At 45.3% G+C, this 23429-nt stretch overlaps 1 protein-coding gene across 4 annotated transcripts in view; it reads right to left on the bottom strand.

Moving 5' to 3' along the window:
* The window catches only part of ZNF423 (zinc finger protein 423), a 274882-nt gene that overhangs the window by 192227 nt on the left and 59226 nt on the right, over positions 1 to 23429 (bottom strand). The window lies entirely within an intron of this gene.

Raw genomic sequence — 23429 nt, 5'->3', positions numbered from 1 at the left:
CTTTATTTCCTGATTAAAAGTATTTATTCCATGCACCGAACAATCTCCAATTCTTTTATCTAAATTACATTGGATTCAAATATAAATTCTACATAATTCTGTAACGGAAATCCAAACCATATCACAAAGCAACAAGCACAGCCCCTATAGACCAGATGGGACCTGTGTGCCCAGGCCCTGGAACTGGCTCCAGTGAGCGTTTACTTTGAGTATTTACATTTTCATCACAAGATTTTTGATTTTGTGGTTTCCTCCTCTTTTCTTTTTTTCAATCCAGTAAGGAATTCTGGCATCCTGTAAGCTTATCTATCAGATTGATGTCAATGGTGACATCATGTGGCATTAGGAGCAGAGAAGATAGTTTATACAGGCAGTGCCTTGACAAATTTTGATTTTATGTTCAGCCCATAAATAAATGCATATTCCACTGAAGGGCACAGCTCCGGTCCTGTTAGTCCGCAAGTTTACTAATGGAGGAGCATGGAACTTGGCCACTTCTTTTGAAAAATCATACTTGAGGCACAGTTATACTTTTTCCAAAAAAGTCTATGTTAGCATAAAGGCCATGTCACGTAATATTAAATACCAGAATGATAGAGAAAAAACAAGATCCAAAGCTACGAGCTTCTTGAAGCCATTATCGGTCCTATTCCCTGACGGTGTCAGAGCAGGTTTGGCTCGCGCACGCTCTCTCCTAGGGGCTTGCCTCCCATTTTGTGTTCTGTAAACCACCATCTTGTCCCCATTTTGACCTATCTCTTAATAGAAAAACTCTGGACATAGTTATCCTAAATACGATTTCACTCTTACACAAATATATCTCTCATTTTAACATTGCATTCTACATACATTTGGGAGGCTTTTTGCCCCAAAACTGAATAAGCTAAGTTAGCACTTCAGGTACCTTACTCAAAACAGACACGTAGAATGTTTAATTATATTTTATCCTTGACTGCTTTTTGGTTGGCTTGCTTAGACAGTTTTTTATATTACTACTTTTACATTGAGTTTTTTTATTTCTTTACCTTTTATCCTAGAAAGAGGAGCGAAAAAAAGTCAGTGTGCTAAAAATACATAAAGGCAATAAATTCACTCCTAGTCAAGTAGAAGTGTATGAGATCAGGACTGGTCATTGGCAATTTTAGCAACACACTGCCTTTCATGTTGGTTAAACACCGGAGACTGTTCTAGTCCTTGAGCTGCTGTAGGGCAGCTGGCTCCAGCACGTAACAAAACTGCATTTTTTGGAATCCCTTAAATGAGGGCAAAGGTTTGAGTCAGCCTCTGTTGGCATTAATTTGCTTTGTTCCCTAATGACTGAAAAGGGGACAGAGAACATATATGTGAAGACGATGGCACTTAAATTCACTTTATATTATTGCAGTCATGGTTTCAGGTTCTTTCCCTCTATTTGCACAGACCCACCACGTCGGTGACAGTGCTGCACCTCCATGCAAGGAGAAGGACGGTGGGACGGAGCCTCCTGAGCTTAGACACAGACGCATCTCCCTGCGGCTGCTGCTCACACCACTACTCCTGTTTTGTTTTGGTTTTGTTTTTTTTTTTTAAAGTAAACATAATCTTTCATAGGATCAACCAAAACAAACAGCAACATCCAAGCCCCCTCCAAGAGGTATTGCTGTATTGGACTGATGTTTCTCCTGAGCAGCAGGACAGCAGGCCAAGTTGTCCCCTTGGACAGCAGGCATGGGGCATGGGCACTGCCAGAAGGGAGTCGGGACCCCACGCTGCTTGCTGTGGTGCTGGCTGAGGGGGCCCAAACACATCCGGGCAGGACATGACCACTGGGCAAGGCCAGGCTGGCACTGCTCAGGACTGGTGCTAGGTGGTTTTATGGAGCATCATGGTCACAGTGACGGCCGGTCAGGAGCCCAGACCCGAGTACTTGATCCTCCCCTGCCTGCCCCTCCACGCACTAAGCTAGGCAGGGGGCGTAGAGAAACAAGGGGCAAAAGCACACCACATCTGAAAGAGAAAGATTGGGTCTATACACCAGTGTAATTAAGAGGCCCCAGAGGTTTGCAGGGGAAGGGTGTCTGAAGAAAAAAGAAAAAAAAAAAAAAGTGATCAGTCTTTGTCACAGGCACTGAGTGTAATTGTAGCGAGACACTTTACTCTACTATGCTTCTGCTTCCTCTCCATAATGGGCATAAAACCAAGACCTGAGAGGTTCCTCTGTGGCCACCTTAATCTTCTGGATATAAATTGTTATTTAAGGAGCTGGCATTTGAAACGGTGTCACTGCTGGCTTTACCTCAGCAGTGAGCAGAAGCCACGGAAGTCAGAGGGAAAGATAATCAGTTTTTTCGTCCCAAACCCAACTTCAACACTCTAGCAGATGCAGATAAAATTTGCCCTCAGTTGCACAGGGCTGTTGCTGGACACACAGGGAAGCAGGAGGAGTGTTCCTGGGCTGGCTGGAGACCAAACACTGGCCTCTGGGGAGAGGAGTCCCACAGAGCCCCCATCAGGGGACAGACCCCCTGGGGGCTGCCTTAGGGCTTGGCCAACCCTCCCCAGGAGGGCAGAGTGGGTCCAGAACAGATTTGGCTGCTACAGCTGTGAAGGGATTTCCAGCTCTTGCTACTGAGAACCGACTGAAAAAAAAAAAAAAAAAAAAAGCCTTTAGTCCACAATATTAGCCAGGCAGTAATTCACGTAAAGTTGATTTCTCAGTTAAAGTTTTGGTTTCTTAATATTTTTCTCATCATCCCTTGAAACCTAGGCTGACTCGGGTGACCACTGTGCATTAACGTGCTCTTTGTGGATGCTAGTATTTAAGTAGCAGTAATGGGCAAAAAAGCCGGTGTAGAGGTACGAAGCATTCAACACAATCACTTCCAAAATACACTGCATAGTAAAATAATTCCCGTTTCATTAGTAGGGAAATATGTTTTCTAAGACATGCCAGCCACAATCATAATTACTGAAGCCAAGGACTAGACACTGCCATCTTTGTAGTTAACGACTCAGAATGCATGGACACACAAGTTCACGGCACTGATGTTCAGCATGGGCAGAAGCCACCCACGTACCTGAAACACTCTGCAGCTTGGGAATACCACAGGAAATAGCAGCAGCAGCACAGCTTAAGACAGAGCACTGAGATTTTATAAAGCAACTAGCGATCTTGTATCAGCTCTAAATACTTTACGGGAGTCCTGGTGACATAATGGTGAAGGCTCAGCATATCATGAGATTTTGGAAGCATTTTATACTGGGCATTGAAAATGAAGACACCCCAAATCACTCACATTGAGCTTTGGGCAGGGCGTTCACAAGTGCACTTCACTTGTTTTTGTTAGATACTTCCTGTTTTGCTTCACAAACTCACTCCACTCTTTCCCCAAATTTTGCTGTGTGCCTGAAACCACAGAAGCTGCTATGCAATTACACTCTTGTCTCTGTCTGCTCTCTCCATATGAATTATCATTTTAAAATGCTTTGGAAAAACATATTTTTACTCCTTCAGTAATACAGAGACAATACGAGAAGACCATTTGGTCCCACTTTGCTCCATGTGTCATGATCAGAATGGCACCCGAGATGCAACATGGGGCACCAATGGAGAAGATACGCGTATCTCCCAGTGCCAAATTCACTATGCAGTTGATTAGAAAAAAAGATAAGCAAGAAACAGTTTCAAAGTCAAGTACTAAACCTTGATATCAACACTCACAGCACTATATTTCTATTTTTAAAGCATTGGCTTTTTCTTCTTCTCTTTTGTAAGTGGTCCATAGTATTTGCCAGCACACAGAGATAAAATACTGGAAATAAAAAACAGAGATGCTCTTTTAGCTGCACCCTTCAAGGTGATGATTATGAGACAGTTATAGAAAACTCACTCAAGAATGTGCCCGCTACAACAGCCGCCCCCTTTGGTGAAATCTGGGGGCATCTATGAAGCTGAAACCCTTCAGGAAGACTGGGCTTGACTGGAAAATAGCTTTCGTTTGGCAGCATAGAAAATCTTTTTTGTCAGTCAACTCAGAGATCGGTAACCTTGTGTACCACCCCCCCATGGCCTGGTGCAGGGAGGAGTTGGCCGGCAGCGGGAGAACACATTTCTGCTTCCACCCCCCAGTTCTGCCCCAGCACAGGAGGACTCGCTGCTGTCACGCCTGGAGAAGACCTCTGTTCTGCTCCAACTCATTGCGGGACCCAAATGCAAGAGCCAGAGCAGGGACAGGGCTGACGTGGGGAGAACTGGGCAACGGCAACATCCCCACACAGCATTCCCACACACACCAAATATTTGCATTTTGCCCGCTCGTCTCAGATGTTCTCTAAGGATGCTTATTTAATTGCTAGGTCACGAGTGCTGCAGGCTTAAAGATTTCAGTTCTTTGTGCTCAGAGAAACTTCTGAAAGGATTCAGCATCCATTCCCCTAAGAGTCAGAACATCTATTTATGGGGCTACCATTACCTGAACTCCATTCACAGTCACAGTGCTTATTTAACACTTTATCACTCCCAGGAAAGAAGTTAACCTTATCAAAGTAAGACGCTTCCGAACCAAATGTTGATTTCTAGATGCAATCAAGCTTTACAAGTGAGCAACAGCCCCTCAGTAATTCAGGTGGCATGTGTATGCTCCCTTATCCTATTACACAGGCTTCAAGGACCACAAGGACCAGTTTAACACTTCCCATAATATAAAAACTCCACAGTATGCTAACTAAAATGTCAGGAACTGTGACAGTTTGCGAAACTGCTGAGAAATATGTTGGGTTACAAGCAAGTCCCCAGCTGATGGGGGAACTTTCCTGAATCAGGGCTGTTACCAAGAGCTGCATTCGGGACTGGGGCCACTCCCTCACCCACCAGCAACCTTTGAAAACACCACGTACAGAATAGTTTGAGCGCAGAAAATGCTGGTGCCGCTTTTCAGTTTGGAGGATTTTGTCAGATTTTGTCAGTGACAGAATGCTCTCAGATAAACCTGGGGAAATCTCGCCAATGCCTGTGTATCAGCTGTAATGTACGTGTCAAGATTCGCAGCTTTCCCTCTAGAGAAATACTCTAGGACCGATCCGCATTGTAAGCCAGTCACACAATAATCACATATTTTCCCTGACCTAGCTGTAGGTATTTGCAAGCGAGAGCTCTGTGATCTTCTGTAATCTTCAGGCTTCTTTGCTGCCTTTCAGGCACACATCTCTGTGCTATCCTACCCGGCCTTTGCGCTGTCCCTCCCATCACATGAAATTACATGCTCCCGAATCAGCATAGGACACAGAATAGCCCCATCCGAGCGCCATTCATTCGCCACAACTCATCCCACAGCACTCGCAGCCTGGGATTTGATACAGCGCTCTTAATCCTGCAAAAGGCAGAGCGGCTTCCATTTCCACGAAGTCAAAGGGAACTGAGGATGCTCAAAACTTTGTGGACTGAGGATTGTAAATCAGCCAGTTTCCAGCTGCTTGGCATGGCAGGAGCACAAAAGATGTTAACAATCTTTACACTTTAAATAGCCTGGCATTTTCCACACGCATCCAAAGTCTGTCCTTTGGAGAGATGCAGATAGATGCGAATCGGAAACATGAGGAGAAGGGGCCAGGATACCTCTGCTCTCACTCAGCCTACTGTCCAGAGCATGGCCCTGCACAGCACCAGGAGCTGCTACCAAAATGAGCAGTGGCATACAGCAAAACAAGAAAAAAAAAAAATTTGGAAATGGCTACTTTTGAGCAGAAGCCAGCTAGCCTCTTCTCTTCAGATTACCTCCTGGCTGGGTGCAAGGCTTTCCCTCTCTCCTGCTTGGATGTTCCCTGTTAGATCCTCCTAACAGTGGTCAGACAAAACTCTGCAACGCGCAAAAATCTGCAGAAAAGCAGTGAAGGAAATTAGTAGTATGAAAAACAGTCGCACTTGTTTAACTGAAGCACCGCTGCAGCAGAGCTGGGGTCCGCTGCCCAGGAGTGTAGGGGGGTGCCGAGCCAGCCCCCAGCCAGAGCATGCTGCCCCCGAGGAACCGGGCTGCTGTTCTTTGTCAGCAAGCTGGGGCTTTCTCCCACCCCCCGTGCAGAGGAAAACCTTCATGTTCATCAGGAAAATAGGAGGTTTTGTGGGGCTTTGCCAGTGTACTGAGAATAGGTGCCTGAGAACATATCCTGATGCATTTACTGCGCCTTGCGGCTAAAAGGAAAGGGGAAATCCCCCTGGCGCCTCCGCACCAACTTTGGGGGGAGCACAAAGGTACCGGGCAGAAGCAGCCAGGTGTGCTTTATACCAGCCAGCTGAGCCCATTTACTCCCTTCGGAAAATCAGCTTTGCAAGAGGATGGCTGCCAGGTCTCCCTGTGTTTACTAGATATTTTCCTTGTTTGCGTGATCATTTCCATTTACCTTTGCCATTTTTTCCCCTGGTGGGTAGTGGAAAGGAGCACTGGGACACCCAGGCACCCCCAGAGAGGTGACGGTGTATTCCTCGCCTGTGCCCTAGCCCCCAAGATCCCCCCCGGGGACCACGTATGGTCCCTCGCAGATCCCAAGGGCAGCTCCAGAGCCGCCTCCCTGTTCTCTCCCCAGTGTGTGGCTGATTCAGCCATCGGTGGCCCTTGGCCAGGAGGGTTTTTTCCACCTTAAATAGGACCATTATATATTAGTTCTTTCATGGGCCAGCAGGCCAGGGAATAAGACAAGAGGGTTTACTGACATGGCTTATTTAGCTAGTTCAGAGCCTGAATTTGCACAAGTTCTCTATCTGCTTTCTCCAAAGTCAGTAACAGGGCTTGGCAGAGACTATGGGTTTTGCTGGCAAAGTCTGCCTTTTTGTGCGAAGGAGGGAGGAGTGGGGAAACCCAGACTGCTGTGCTCTCTAGGTCAGGGAAAAGAAAAAAGAAAGAAAAAAAAAAAAAGAAAAAAGGAAGAAGGATGAGACAAATGGGACAGAATTACAAAGTAAAACTGAAAAAAAAGACAGGAACAGAAAAAGATGTGAAGGTAATTAAGGAGAACAAGACAAACAACAAAATAAGGTAGCACTAGCAGGTTTATGCAAAGGAGATCTAATTATGGGTGGTTAAATCCTCCAGGACATTAATATTCCATCGTAATGTGTCTAGTTTCCTCCTTTCCAGACATGGCAGGGAGGAAATGAGAATCACTTAGATACACTGTTTAATGAGCAAATGATGGACGATCACCAAATACAGCCTGCCTGATAAGTATCCATTAGCTTAAACTCGCACAGTAAATCTGTGTGCAGCTAACGGGCCTGCCTCTTCAAACGCTACAGCAAAACTTAATGTAACTGCAACTAGAGAAAGGGATCATTGTAAATAAAAATCTCATCTCTGCAAGACGAGAAAGACCGTAGGACATACATAATGGCTAATCAGAGCCCTTCCCACGGACCACACACCTGACTCACAAGCCAGAGCATATTTATTCCCAGTGCTCATATTTAGTTTTTGTGTTTCTAATTCACAGACTCCACTAGAGACAGATATTTCCCATCAAAATCTATTATGTAAATAAATACAAGAGCACGGTGTAATAAAATGCAGCCAATGTTTCAGGTTGCTCTCAAGACCAACACCTTATACATGCAATACATTAAACTTCTAGTTCTTAAAACTGGGCCTGCAGGCACCCCATTTCCATACTTTACATTATAGATTTGGAATCAATACTCTCACTGACGGTTCTACAGCTTGTCACTGAAGGTTAATCCCCAGGGGGCAGGGTGGGTTGTTTTTTTCCTTCTAATTGCAACACATGGTATTTAATCTGTGAAATGTTCAGGAATTTAGAGGTTGACCTGGAAGAGGCACCTGGTTGAGAAGCCCCCGGCTCTGTGCTGCGTACGAGACCCACAGCAGCAGCACCTTGGCCCTGTACAAGAATCATATTTTCCCGGCACTCTGGTGCCAAGCCACCCCAGCAATGGCTGGCACAGGGAACATCTAGTTTTAGGTTCACCGTGTTTCACCAGGAAGCACCGTCCCGCTGCTCTGCTGTGGGGAAAACAGTCCCCTTCGCTAGGTGTGCCGTCGGTCCCTCCTCTGCCCTGCATTGGGCTGTGCCAGGCTGTGCTCCCTGCGTCCCCAGCACAGGGGACCTGTCTCTTGCCTACCCACCTGCCTCTTGCCTTTTTGGACAAAAATCTCTTTCAATAGCGGTTGTTTCTAATTGTTGCTTCCACATCAGAAATGCAGGAAGAGACTGGAGTTGGGCAATCCTTCTGCTTTTTCTGCCTGGAGTTTGCCTGGCCATGAGGCTGGTGGGGCACATCCCACCCAGCCCAAGGGACTCATCCCACCGATGGCCCATTGGTGGCTGGCACAGAGCTTCCACTGATGTGCTGCATCCCCAGATCCACCATCTGTAATAAGCTCTGCTGGAAACAGATGGGAGCACCCAGGCTCCCTACTCCCACCTGCCCCGGTCAGGCTGAGCCTGGCTCCGGTGGGGCAAGAGCACAGGCCTGGGGCAGACAGCAAAGCGGTGGGGAGGGCAGTGGGGATGCAGGAGGACATGTGGTGCAGGGTGGCCAGCTCCTGTGGACAGGGATAGGGGATGGCAAGCACCAGCTGTCTGTGGGTGTGCTCCTCTCTGCATTATTATATGTATTTCTAAGGCAACTGTCACCATAGTGTCTGCAGCTTCTTTCAAAAACAGATCTACTACGAGTAAACAGGCGCTTTAAAGCTCAAGTGAAACAAAACAGGTGAATCTGACATTCCCCATGTTGCCTATAAAATCATGTATTTTACTTCAGCAACCGAGAGTTTAAACATTCTTGCTCCATCTGGAATGCTGCTGGATGACAGCAACACATACGTGTTGAAACCCTAACAAACTAAAACAAGAAAATTAGAGAAAGGAGGAATTAACACACCTACAACTCATGGCCAGGACTTTAATTCCATGAGTTGAATTTGCAAATTGTGAAGCAACCCTTTGCTCTGCTAAAATGCTAAAAGCAGGCTGAAGTTACCCAAAGACAAGATGATGACGTGAGACCCATGAACAGTGACAGACCAGAGGTAGGTCAGCAAGTACAAAGACCATGCTGCTACTCAAATACTTGCTATTTCTTACACCTTCCTCCAAAATTTGCTTGTAGAAGTTGTACTAGCGAACGCTCCGCTACCACCTTATGCGCTTTTCAGCTCAGATACCTGGTGGGTGACGGTACGCAAGTCTCAGGTATCACTTATGACAGTATTGGCAAACACGTGGGACATGGGGCTCCGCATTGGAAGACAGCAGACCTGAGAGTTGCAGTTGGCAGAGACAAGGTGCACATGGCAGAGTTCAGCTGGGGGGATGCTGCAGGCCAAAGGGGTGCCAGAAAGGCCTTTACTGTTTCCCGAATGTAAAAGATGGCTACAATAAAATCAAGTTTCAGAATGAAGCCAAAGCACCGTGACGTTCAAACACCGGGCTTTGCACAGAGGATGCAGGGTCTCACCAAGTCAGATTTATAGCATGCTTTGCTTCTCCAGGATAAAAAAGAAAAAAAACAGACAGGAAAGAGCACCATTTTTACATTAGGGCTATAAAGTTTCTCTATAAGCAGGATACTTAATAAAATAATTTACATGTGCTGGCACCGTCTTGAGGCAGCTAATGAGGATGCTGAAAGGTTAACATCTAACACAGGCTAATGACACAAAGAAAGGGGAGTGTTCTGAAATCAGTTTACATAAACTTTTGTACAGAAACAGGAACCAAACTAGGGAAGAACAGAAGTAGACAACTAGACAACTGCAGATGGGCAGTGGGGCCATAACTCCTAACACTAGCGCTTTCTCTGGTAAAGCGCATAAAGAGATTTACGTGTGCCAGCACTGAGCACAGCCTACCTCGGACTGCAGCCTGCTCCCCACTACTAACGGGGATCGCCCTTCCGTGTTCTGCTTAGTCCAAACCATCCGACCAACCATCCGTTCTGTAATAAAGAAACCTCACAAAAAACCCCATTCACTGCCCCACTTACTACAGTCAGACCAAGAGCCACATCGCTCCAGACCCTCCTGCCATGGACAGCAAGTAGCATTTCCTTACCTTCTGCAAGGAGCTGCCGTCAGGATGCTATACTCTCCAAGCTCATCTCAGCATCACTGTAAATGGAGTCGCACTTCACAGCAATTTTCCCACTATGGATTTCACCCATACCCAACAGCAGCAGATGCAACATCTCCCATTTCTTGTGGGTCGGGCGTGATATTGTCAGTCTCTGTCCTGAGCTGTCTCAGATGGTGGGGGCACCCCAGTTTTCAGACTTAGGTTCAAGGTAGAGAGTTCAATGCCCATGAAACATTCATACTTGCAAATGTGATAAAAAGAATAGAAAATTACTTGAACAGCAGCAATTACCTTGAGGGTCGCTGATGAAATGGTAAAGCATACAAGAACTCTAACACATGTTGAAGTCTCTTCATAACTCTTCAAAGCAGGTTTTACTACGTTACGCCTAAAGCCCTAGTCCCCACTGCGGCGAGCACCAGCAGGAGTGGAGCTGCTGTACCAAACACTTTGTTTAGCATCACGCTCCCCTCCACTGATACCCAGTTCAGCACCCAGGGCTATTAATCACAGCTGAAAAAAAGAAAAATAAAATAAAAATCTTTGACCAGATTTCTACACCTCAGCCTAAAAAAAATAAACTGATTTTTTTTATTGCTAATCCTTCAAACTTGGAAATTTTTTCACTGGTGAGCTATGTTTACAGCGTAGGTAGCACAGGAAAAGGAAAAGAGAGGAGGCTTTTCCTGACTAGCCATTTTAATTAGAGCTGTGAGGGCTTGGAAAAACCCATCTGGTGAGCGGAGTTACTTCCCCTCTTCTTGGGATGCTGGTCCCAGTCAGAAAGACCCAAATTTCCAAAAGCGTAAGTCCGCTGGGCTGTCCGTGCACCTGCTTTGCTGCTGAACAAGAAGGGCTTCGGCTTTCCTGAGCGAACATGGGTTTTCGAGGGCTGTTTGTAGGAGTTTGTTTCTCGAGCAAATATCTCGCTGTGTTGCTTTTGTGCATGCGAGCGTATGCGCGTGTGTGTGTCTGTGTGGTAATACTCCCCAGGCTCGCTCATTTTAATGCTGCTTTCTCCCCAGATGAAAATATACATATTCTTATTAAGAAAAAAAAAGTGCAAAGTATAAATTTGCATCTATGATCATTTCTGGTTCATAAATTGTATTTTAATAATAAAACCATATACTCTTCTGTACTGCCTCTTAAATACTAACAGGGAAGTCTGTCTTATTTGTACACAAGCCTAGATACTTTGATGAAGGAACACACAAATGGTATAAAATAAATACCGTGAAGTGAAATATAGATAAAAGGGTAAATAAAAGCAGCTGTAAAGCATGGAAAATCCAGCAACTCATCCTGCCTCCTCAGCCACGAGAAGAGTTTCTTCCATCACACAGAATAACCCACATGAGCGGATGCTCCACACCGCCCTGCCATAGGTGCCCCACACTTTCCGACCGCTGCATTTTTATCACACAGGTCAAGGGAAATTCTCCAGCTGAGCTGCTTCTTACTAGAAAGACAGGCTTTGTTGGCTGCATTAAGGTGAAAGAAATTACAATGAGGGAGAGAAAGCTGTATATAGCATATATATCCCTTTTTTAGAGTCAAATTTAATTTGCAGAAAAACCAATTCGGACACCGTAAAGTGGAAACTAATATTTTTTACGACCCCTTAACAACCTGTCCTTAGTGCTAACATACCATAAATAAATTTCAAAGTCTTGTTATACACGTAGTTTATTTTAAACAAGACTAAAAGGGGAACACAGTTCTTATTGAAAATTGGCACACATACAAAGAAAGGAGGAAAGCCGGCTTTTAAAACTGTATCCCAAAGCCTATTTTTTTTCATTCTTATTAAACGTACCATATTTCCACTGAAATGAAACATAGAGTTTCCAAATATTTTATAATTCTGAATGGATTTCCCCAGTGTAACAGTAATAATATTTTTACAGTTAAAAGATCCACTGATTTAATAAGTGTGATTTGTGTATTTAGAAAATTCATTAGAGCAGACATTCCCCGACATTTTTAGATTTATTTATTTATTTAGCCTAATTTGGGTACACTACTTCAAAAGAGCGCTTAGAGCTTCCCAGTTCCTTAGTCACTCACTAATAACATCTAATAATTAATAAAGACATGTAAATTCTTAACTCCCAGAACTATTCCAAACTTACTATCTGTACGCTTCATGTCATGTCTCACTTATAGATATCTGCATTACTTTGTTTCATAAAATGCTGAAGGGACACGTACTTATCTTGCTCTCCACCACGAGTGAATATTCAGGGATGCCGCAACCAAAGCAAAACTAAACCAAAGCTTGAGCAAACCTCTCCTCTAGGAGCCTGCAGAGTCTTCCAGGCAAGCGTGGAGGCTTTTAGCTGGTTTTACTGCATGGTTGTGTCCCTTCTGCAAATGGCCAAATGCACGCGTGCTTGTGTAGGGGCACGCACCTGCGGCAGCTACGGGGGACAGGTGCTTCTTCAGCCACTGTGCAGAAACGCAGGCGTGGTGTCAGGTGAGTACATCGGGATAGTCTCGTTAGTGCCCAGTTTTACAAGTATTTGGGAGACAGGAGGGAATGGACTGACCAAGCGCGCAGCTGTGATATGGAAAGAAACAGCCCAGTTTAAGAGTAAATGCAATGCTCGGGACAGCAACTCTGAAAGTATCTGTAGAAACAAAGGCGGCACGAAGGGCGTGAGCAACCACCCTCATCCCCCTTCATAAGGCTGCCAGCCCCTTCTGCCTCTGCCCCCAGAGCTGTTAAAATCTTTAATCTATGGACAGAGACCACGGGGAACAACATTAGCTGAAACCATTTCTACTTGGAGGCAAATTATATTGTGTCTGCTCCTCTCTGACAAGTGCTCCTGTCAGGGCTTTGTGTTCTGCAACGTTTCCTTGTCATATTTATTTGCTTGTTTTGATTTCTGGTCTTCTGTCGGGAGGAAGACTGCCAAAACCATAAGTCCTGTCTCCTCGAAGTACTGCTAAGCCTGGGAAACTGGGTGTGGGGATTTCCACACACAGCTCAAGCCAGTATGTTGACAGAAGTTTCCCTAAAGAAATACAACTTGCATAAAGTTTTGTATTTAAAGTTCAGTGGACTAAATGAACGGGACTTGAAAGAAGAATGAAAATAGCCCACTTCCCTAAACAAAAGGTACCATAATAGGTATTATGAAATGACACTCAGAATAAACTACCCATGTCAGAACCACAGGCAGGTGCGAGGTTATTCACACAGACAAACCGTAACTGTGCTGGTAGTTTTGCTGTGTGAAAAATGAGTCCCCTCAAGTTTGAGGTTTCTGTAACAACTTCTGCAAACATAATCTGCTAATCTCTTCCTCGAAGCCAAACTAACAAATAAATGCTCCTACCTTTGCAAAGAACTTTCTTCCAATCTAACCACTATAAAAATGCTCAGATAATTAATTTACACTTGAGGCAAACAAGGTTACTTAGCTGAACTAATGTTTTTTCCCAGACAAATTTCACCCGTAGCCAGTGGGTCAGTGAAACAAAGTTCCTCTACAAATTTTTATGACATCTGAATATATTTCCTATCCACACTTGTATTTTTCCCTGTTAATGAGATTTCTCTGTTCTGCTGTTGATTTCCTGATAGAGTTACATAATCTTATGGAAATTCTGCGATAAATAAAAGCTGTGCTCATGCTCGGTCCACGCTTACTCGTGCTTCACAATGTAGGCGTGCTTTGGCTGTGCACACATCAATACAGAAATGACTCCAAGTCACCTGACAAATGAACTGCCTGAACAGCAAATACGGTAGAGAGGGGGTCGACTGCTGACATCCCTTCTGTATGAGTTACGGACGCTACAGTGTTCTGGGAAACCATCAGTTTGTATTAGTGCTGACTGGTTTCAAGGATGGGCTGTTAAGGTGAACATCACTCAAGCGTACGTAAAACTTTCTATTGATCAGAAAGCCAAACCAGTAATCAATACAGGTGCAGACGTCCTTTCTCCTCCATCATGCAAGTGATTCGCCTAAAAATGTGAAACCATGCTTCTTTGTTAAGACAAGACTTTGTGATAGTCTCTGTCTGGGAAGTGGCAGACAAATGTTTCTTAAATACATGAAATAATCATCGTAATTCTACTATACTCAGGGAGACTTGAGCTCACCCCTGACCTCCTGGCTCCTTCCATGCTAGCCCTTCAGCATTGGCCACCACTGGCCACGCCAAAGGGTTCCTCATGCACTGGTTAGTGCTGGTACCTCGTGAGCAAGCTCTTTGCCATGGCTCTACTCACCGCACTGGCTCTGGATCGACAACCCTGAGCATCCCTCGCAGGAACACCCCAGAAGGTTGAAGTTCTCCACCTTGCAGACTCCCAAAATCATCTCTCTGATTCAAATGCAGGGCAATGGGATGTGTTCCTCCACATCTTTTCAGATAAGCTGGTAACATTTTACTTCTAATATGAGCAACATTGCACTTATCCACGACTCACACGTACCAACAGAGAGCCTGACACCAAGGCAGGATGTGTGAGTATCTCTGACTGCTAGCACTGATAACACAGCCTCCACGTGCCCTCACAAATAGCTCCAACATATGAAAGACCAGAAAGCTTGAGTCTTTAAGGTATTTAACGTTATACAGTATCTTAAGTCCTACTTGAAAGTCAGGTTTTATTTTTTTGGCAGTGAGACTTACTAAACAACTTTCAAAAAATAAGACAGGCAAGTGGCTCCTGTTGAAGCAGTAACCACAGCAGATATTGTGCTCAAGCCTGGATATTTTTATTCTTCTTTCCAGAGTTTAGAACACCTGGAAGAGCTGACACTTGCTCTAATTCCTTGAACCTTGAGGGGGGAAAAAAAAAAAAACCCTCTTGCTCTTTTAAACTAATCATCTACAGACATTCATAAAAAAATATATATATATAAAATGAATACACTTGCATTTTAAGTAAGTTAACACACAGTTGAATTTAAAAAAGAAACCCAAAAATCTTTCTTTTTTCACATCTGTGCTTAAATAATAGATGCCATTCAAAACCACAATCGGTCTCCTAAAATACCACACTTGCACCCATTCAGCTGAACCCAGAGACTGCTTTAAAAGGTCTGTTTCTGGGCTATTGGAGTCGGTGGAATTTGGAGCGAAGCCTTCTCTTCTACCCAGACTCATCACTTATTTACATGGAAGTAACGAGACCATAAAAGAGGCACCGGGGTAATGATGTACAGCCCAAACACTTACTGGGTACCCACAGAAATGTAACTTGCACTCTGAAAGGACCAAGAGGGGAAGGGAGAATGTGAAAAGCAACTGCAGGGCTGGGAGGAGGCAGATCAGCTCACTCCCAGCTACCCCTTTTCCAGCTTCACCCTTCCTTCCCCACACCTTGGATGTCCCACCACAGGCAGCCCTACAGACGAGCGCAGGAACGAATGGCTGAAGTTGACGACAGACTATCTGTGGAAAACGCTTTTCCCAAATACTTCTGGTTTTTCCCTTCAAACACCACATACATGCGAAGAAACCAACCTACCATGTTTCCAAGTCTATAGCTTACGTGATACCTTTTAAAAAAACCTCTTGGCTTCAGCAGCAGTGAAGTGTCATCTTCCACATGCCTTGTGTGTCTGCGTTGCTTGAAGATAAAAACCCACAACTGGTTTTGTAGGCAATAACACCTTCTGACGTGTCATTAGATGCACATTTTCCCCCCCCAAGTGTGCTGACGTAGCTGGGTTTGGGGTTGTAATACCACATTATTCAAAGACAGCTAGTTAACTTTAGTTTCCAGTAGACTTTAACCGGAAACAAGACAAATTAATACTCCTTGATCTCCATCACTGTTGTGCTGTCATCAAAGCACCAGCCAACCGGTTAGCGACCAGTGAAAGGCTCCAAACTTCTGGCAGCCAGAGCCATTTTCAAAACCAAAATGAGAGAGCTTTTAATAACTCAAAAATACCGCGCAATGTGTTTGGAACAGCTTTTCATTTATATTATAGTATACGTCTCCTTGAACTAAGAGATCATTTGTTTAAATTGTTTGATTATACATAATGATCCTTCTCTTATAAAGCAAGATTCAACATTGCCACTGGGGGAGAGGGCGAAAACGGCACAGAAATTTAACGAGAAAGAAAAAATATCCCACAACTCTTGCAGTAACAAAACATTAGGAGAATTTTCTCTTCACTGTTGAAAAAAGCCGAGCTAGAAACATCTTGTTCTATCCTAGCTATTAACACTAACTCTGCATTCACAGAGTATAATGTACAGCTTTGATCAAGCTATAGGATCCACATGCTCACAAAATATTTAACTTTAAACACATAGCATGGAATTAATCTCCAACAATTTATGCCATCGCCTCCTGCCACTCTACATTTTCCTAAACCTTGGAGTCCAATTCACATATGTAAGTCAGATTATTTTATTTTTAACCTAATAGGGATTGGATATGATTTATTTCAAACCTGCCAAAAAGGGTTAAGGTTTCAAAGCAGTCCTTTGCACATTTATAGACTGAAATGAGCACAAAAATTGAAATTTAATAAAATTTGAGAGCTAGAAAAGTGAAATCATTTACCAGTGAGTTGGAAAGCAGCTTACACATATTTTATGAAAGTTTTCTAAAAACATCCCACAGGGTAGACAGGAAACATAAGAGCTTACCTATTCACCTAATTTTTATTCTGTAACTTTTAAGAGGAAAAACATGGATTTTTGTCTCTCTACACTTAATTGAGGGAAGAAAAGACAGGCCTGCTCCCAAATGAGAAGAGACTGATAGAAAGTGATGTGTTTATCCCGTTGAAACCGTTCACCAGCCTGGATCCTCCCACTGTCTCCCAGAAGCAGCTCCTGGTTGCCCACCCTCATTAGGCTGATTTCAGCTTTCCCTAACAGCCCACTGAGGAGGCAGCAGCACATCACCATTACAAACCTTCACCTGATTGCCAGGTGACGGGTGCTGACCTTCTGCTTGCGGTGGTCTCTGGACTGTGGGTGAGGTGTCCCAACCGCCAGCACCCCGCAGGATGCGTTGATGATTTGTGCTACACCTGGGGACACGCAGCTCCTTCACAGGAGCAGCTCCTGCCCAGCAAGCAGGGGACGGCAGAAAACACAGCACTGAGAGAGTAACTCGGTCTAACAAGAGATTCATTTCTAAAGAAAAGAAAGATAAAAACAGGAAAAAAAAAAACAAAACAAAACAAAAAGAGCCCACATACAATAATCTCTCCATCATTCATACTTTATCATGAACTTAATCCTGAAGTCCTTCTGTTGCTGGAGGCCTAGCTCGTTCTTAATAAAAGTTATTTCTTATTACGTTAAATCTAACATTTGTCTATTTAGCAAGAACAGGGAATACACTTTCTGACTACACAGCCACGTTTATCCATGGCATGCGGCTGCACGATGAAGAGGAAGAACCACAAGTGAGAAGAATTGAACTTTTGGAAAGAAGTCTTTCATGATCTACATTTAAACACACAAGCACAAGGAGAAAGACAATACCTTCATAGCACCCCTTCATCTACACATTCCTATGGGACATTACCACTCCTAAAATTTTCACTGCGTTTGTCCATTTGTCTGGCACAAGGTGCGAAAAGGACAAAGATGCTCAAGAGCTACGGTGAATACGCATGCACAGGAGGGATGAGCCATTTTTAGATGTCAAAGCTTTCACTGGTCATTTTCACAGTATCTTAGGAAAACAGAATTGCCATCACAGCCAAATCTATTCCAAACATTGGTATTTCTTGTGGTAATCATTCAAGGTATTATTTTTCTTACATATGTCAGCTCAGTGCTCTCTCCAACCAGGCACTTGGAAATAGGATGTGCTTATAGACATGTTTGGGGCTTGCTCTAGGAGATATCACAGATTCACATGCAGATGTGTACCTTCAGCATAATATTTCAGACATAGCATAAACATCTGTATGTGTATATGTATGTGCACCCACATATCTGCAGCCTCTTTATTTTTAGCAGGGAGCATCTGATTTGGGGTTCAATTTAACTTTTTTATTTGGCAATCAGGTATTGCACTGTTGACTAACACTTTTTAAAAATTAAAGTCAGTTCCTGGCAACACAGACTGCTTTTCCAGAGCAACAGTTGCTGGATACCATGGATCCTGCCAGGAAGAGGCTGGAACTGACCAAAGGACCATTTTCACCCCAATTTACAGCTAGGAGCTTATGTGTCACCGTGGCAAGGCAGGATGGTCACCTGGGGCAGACAGATTTTTCTACATTGCCCTGTTTTGACAACTGAGGTCTTGGAAAACAAAAATATAGCCCTTCAAGAGTTGCAACATCATTTCAAGTGATTCCCCACCCTATCCTTATAAATATTTACACTTTTAATAGACAAGAAGGGATAAATAATAAATAAATAAGTACCAAAATACCCCAAACTACAGACAGCCATGTTTGCAACTTTGAAGAAATCCCCTTTCATTGCTCCCCAGTGGGTAGTTTTTGCTGTGCTGAAACCAAACTGCTGGAAGACGGAGCCCGGCGCCACAGTGGCCAGGTGGGAGCCGCCGTACGACCCTGTCTGTGAGGGGCAGGGGCTGCTGCGGGGATGGCCAGCAGGCAGCCCAGCAGGACTGCTCAGCATCCCACCTTCTCATTGCTTCCTCACCTGCATATTGGCATCCATAGCGTGTAACAAACCTAACCGTGCCACCGCCCCAGCTAACACCCAGCATCGTTCATCATGGGCTAACACACACTCATCCACATCAACATGGGTATTGGTACCCAAAAGGGCAGCAACTTCCTCTTCCCTTTTGTTGCTCTTTTTATCTCAACAAAGTGTTATTAAGCATGTTTCTAAAAGACTGGTTTGTGTTCTGCAGGTGTTTTAAGACGAAGGAGTTTAATGTCGAGTATAAAGCAGAAAAATTAGCTATTCTGCCAACTGTCCAGAACCAATACAAATATATACCTTAACAGATACATTCAGGTTTAAAAGCTGATAAATTAGCTAAGGAGAGGAGTCAACATATCTTATCTATCTTCATTAAGATTGACTTCCAAATACTAAAGATGGGAGTAAATCACCCCCTGATGCCGTGGGCAGAGCTGAATTAGTTTTAGATGGTGCCTCTTCTTCCTCAGGCAGGGTTCACTGGGAGATGCTGAAGGTCACTCGTAAGCCCATGGTCATACACAGGTGTCACAGCCAGACCCAGCACGCAGGGCTCCAGCAGTACCGAGAACAACTAAGGAGTTAGTAAAACATACTATGTTGATTAGAACTTGCTCTTTTTAGGTCAGCGTTGTTTAAATCAATACCTTTGGTTTCATGAGCTCACCTGTGTTAGAGAATTAAGTCCCTCTAGCCCAGCCGAGCCGAGCCCTGCCTGTAGGGGTGCTGCAAGCAACCGAGGCCCTGGGGACAGCAGGGACCCCTGCAGGGTGACAATGTCCCCTATGGCCAGGGTCCTCCTTGCTTTACACCCAGCAGCAATGTGGCACAGGCATGGTGCGGGCTGAACGTCTCTCCCTAGTTCTGGGGAAGAGCTTGGCATGCAGGGAGGGCATATTTTGTAGATCACATAGCATTTTGCCAAGATACCAAGACTCCTATTTGTTCCCTCGCTGCCACTTTGGCCACTTATACCATGTAAGAATGAGCAAGTAGGGCTGCTGGGCAGATTTTCCCCCCACCGTGTACAAAGATGGAAGGCCCCATGTGCCACCACCATCCACCTGGTTGGCCACACTGCCAGCCCCACCGCCCTCACAGGTGGGCAGGGGAGCAAACTGTTGACTTTCTCCCTTCACAGCCCCTTTGGGAGCCAGTGGTCAACTCTCCCCAGGCTGGGGAAGCTGGGCACAGCAGAAGGCTGCCAAAAAATCATCCCGCTCCTGGGTGCAACGGGCGGGAAGTTCACTGTTGTTCCTTTGGAGATGCTCAGGGCTTGTGCCGTGGATCCCTGTCAAACCCCCCACCCCGGGACAGGCAGCAGCAGAGCTGCCCAGGGCAGGCACTGGCCCAAACCCTCCAGGAATAACAAGACAAATAAATGTAAACCAAAATTATCAGCACCCAAAGATGCTTAGTGGGGCTGGACAGCCCCAGCAGTTGCGAGCGAGCTCCCCACAAGCTGGGGGCACTTCAAACAGCAGAAAGCATGTCAGCAGTCAGGCAGCGGTGGATACCGAGTTAGCGGTCTTGAACAAAATACAATTTGAGAAATAATTAACTGCACTGTGAAACACTGCAATAATTTCAAGTATTAAAAAAGTAATCTTGCATATTAAAACAAATTTACTAAAATCAAATCAATAACTCAGTGTCCTCTGTATTTCCTCCAGACAACTAATTTAATTAGTCTTTTTGTTCACTTGGATATAGATTTTAGATTTGCGTTTTACCATCAGAAAATAGCTTGTGCAATACTACAAGATTTTCACAAAGCAAATACATTTTTACATGGATTGGATTTTATTCCCTCGGCTGAAATTCTGATCACCGAGCAGCAAGAACGCTGCCATAGCACACAGGATGTCACTCAGGATGTGACAGTTTCCTCTTGTTTCAAACTACTTTAAAAAAAAAAAAATGCTTCTCAAATTAGAAACAGAGTATTGCTTTTGATCAGCAGAGACTGTGAGCGCACTGGGCCCAATCCAGTTACTTATGAGTTTTGCTTTTAACTTTGATGGAAATTAAATGGGAATTAAATTCAGTGCAGCAGAATCAGTTCCTTAAAACACAGTTAAGGTGACAAGCCTGTGACTCCATTTGTGCTGCTCCTCTCCAAACCCCTCCATGCTGCCACAACACCCTGGTGCCTGCCTCCATGTCCCGCTTGGTGCTGCCATCTCCCCCCGGGACAGCCCAGGGCTGGACGCTGCACCGTGCCATGTCCCAGCCCTGCTGGCACAAGGTCCCCAGAACCACAAGAGCGGAGATGGGCAGGAGCCCCACAGGAGTCACCAAAGGAGAAAATACCCTGCCCAGTGCCTTCCAGAGGGTATGAGAACATGTCCCTCCCCCTTGTTGAGCTGCACTGACTCCATTGGTACTGACTTCTCTTGCAATACTTAAGTAAAGACGTGCAAATAAAAGGATCCAATGATGAAGAGGTTCAGACCCCGAACTGAATTTTGGGGAGAGTGCTTGAAAAATACTGCTCAGACTGCTTTTTTCAGGGCTCTTCCAATGCCATTTTTAAATGGACCTTAACTCAGCTGCACCTTCTCAACCGCTGCAGTCTTGAGAACTGAACTTGCGAGGGTCACATCCCATATTGCTTCAAAACTCACTTACCCTTGACTCTCCTATGTTTGTCTTGGTAGAACTTTGCTTGAATAACCCATTTGTTGGGCTAACATAACATTTTGCTTGGCTTGTGAGCTCTATCTGGGTAAACGCACATTTCCCCATTTCATTTTTTGATCGTTTTCTTCTGCAGGCATTTAATTGGCCTCACAAAAATGTTTGCAGAAGTTTAAATGAGGCATAGTTAGAGCTTTGAAAAATACATATAATTACGCACACCTACAATCTCTAAAGAAAAAATAAGGCTACACAAGAACTGATCCTGAAGAGCCTGGTGAGAGATTTGCAAAGTTTCGGTTAAACATTTGGAGTTTATGGCAGATAAAGAGACTTTCACAGAATTGGGCAACGTCACGTTTTCATATTGGTATCATCGCATGGCTAACCAAATCCACCGCAGCACTCTAACGACTGAAGCTGTGCAGAGTGTGGGCAGTCCCTCTCTGATTATAAAGGTGGACTTTATGCAAGGCTTTAAGAACCCTCAGTGCATCCATACATCCCATCCCTTTTGGAAAGGGTAGCATGAAGGACTAGCAGCATCACACCACAGCCAGCTGAACTGGGACGGTTTTGCAGAATTCATGCCAATGGAAGAGTCTGGTCTGTACTTGTCTATCAAAGTCCTAAAATTACCATCACAAAAATTGGTTGTGGACCCAGAAAGCAAGGCAAGAGATCTCATCTGCCTAATGAGAGCAGGGGGCACAAAAAAACAGGCTCACAGCAGGCAAAATCAAATCTCGTGCACAGAAAGGGGCGAAGGGACAGGGAGGATGGCACAGAAGGGAGGGACAGGTTTTGGGAGGGCTTCTTCCAAAAGAAGGCCAAGGCTTTCTTGGGAGCTAGAGTAACCAGGCAAGGGTCAGGGCAGGAGGCAGACTGGCACATAAGTATTGCAAAGGGGGAAAAATAAAAATAAAAACAGAAAGGAAAGGAGGACTTGGCTGAACAAAATCTAATCCTACTACTATTAGGGATTACAGGACCTCTGGGTCAGCAGTAAGTTGGGATCAGCTCTACTGCAACTACCTGTGCCACGCTGAGAGCTAAAACCAGAGCGAATAAACCCGAGCAAACAGCAGGTGCCACTTCATCGCTCCCTGCCCCGTCCCTGCCAAGCCTGAAGTGAGATGCACAGGAGCACCAAGGCACTCAGGAACCAACTGGGGGGACACCGGCCACCTCCAGGACACCTTTGCCTACCCTCTACAAATACTTTGCAGCTTAGAAAGTCAGCTGAGCTCACACATGTCAGCAATCCCTGTAAACAGAAGAGATCCTGACAGGAACAGGCAGATCTTTTGTCTATGTAACAAGAGCCCAAAAGGATGAGCGAGGGTGGCAGGCGAGCCAGGGCTGCACGGCAGCCCCAGTAACTGCCAGCGGACATCTCAGCAGCCTCCTGCAGCAGCAGCGCTGAGGTGGCGAACCAGGGAGGAGGAGGCAGCAGAGAGACGGGACCCGAGGGGGTTTGCTGCATTATTCAGACCCCAGGCTGGCACGCTCCTGGGAGCCGCAGCTCGGGTATGTGGAGCAATTTAGGCAGAGGCTGGCAGGTGTATAGCACACGGACTGAGACTGCAGAGCACCGCCGAGGCTGGGAAGGGTCATACTGGTCCAGCTCTTCTCTTTGCAACATCATTCGAGCCCAGAGCGACACGCAGTACAGGAACAGGAGGCCGCCGCAGTCCCCTCACCCGTTCAGGTGGCTGCTGGAGCCTCCTCCAACCCCACCATCAACCCCCTCCAGCAGATGGCCGCCCCCCAGCCTCACCCCACCCCTCCCAAAAAATACATAAATTTAAACAAGGCAGGGAAGGGAAAAGAAGAAGAAAAAAAAAATCAGGATCATTTCAGAGCAGTACAAATAGGAGGCTCCGCTGGCTGCAGAAGTAACCAGCTGATGCAATTATCCTGGCGGCCGCCAGTAGACCATCTGCCCAGCTCCCGGGTTGCTGTTGTTGCAGTCTCAGCGGGGCTCGCTCCCAGAAGAGCGGGGCCCCCGCGGCCGGGAGGGAGCCATCTGCCCAGCCCCAGGCTGTTCGTGCCGCCCACCGCGGGGGCCAGCCCAGGAGCCAGCCCGCT

This window comes from Rissa tridactyla, chromosome 4 (genome assembly GCF_028500815.1).
Source record: "Rissa tridactyla isolate bRisTri1 chromosome 4, bRisTri1.patW.cur.20221130, whole genome shotgun sequence".
In the NCBI taxonomy this organism is placed as follows: Eukaryota; Metazoa; Chordata; class Aves; order Charadriiformes; family Laridae; genus Rissa; species Rissa tridactyla.
The sequence above is the reverse complement of the archived record's forward strand: the minus strand, read 5'-3'. Positions and strand labels throughout refer to the sequence as shown.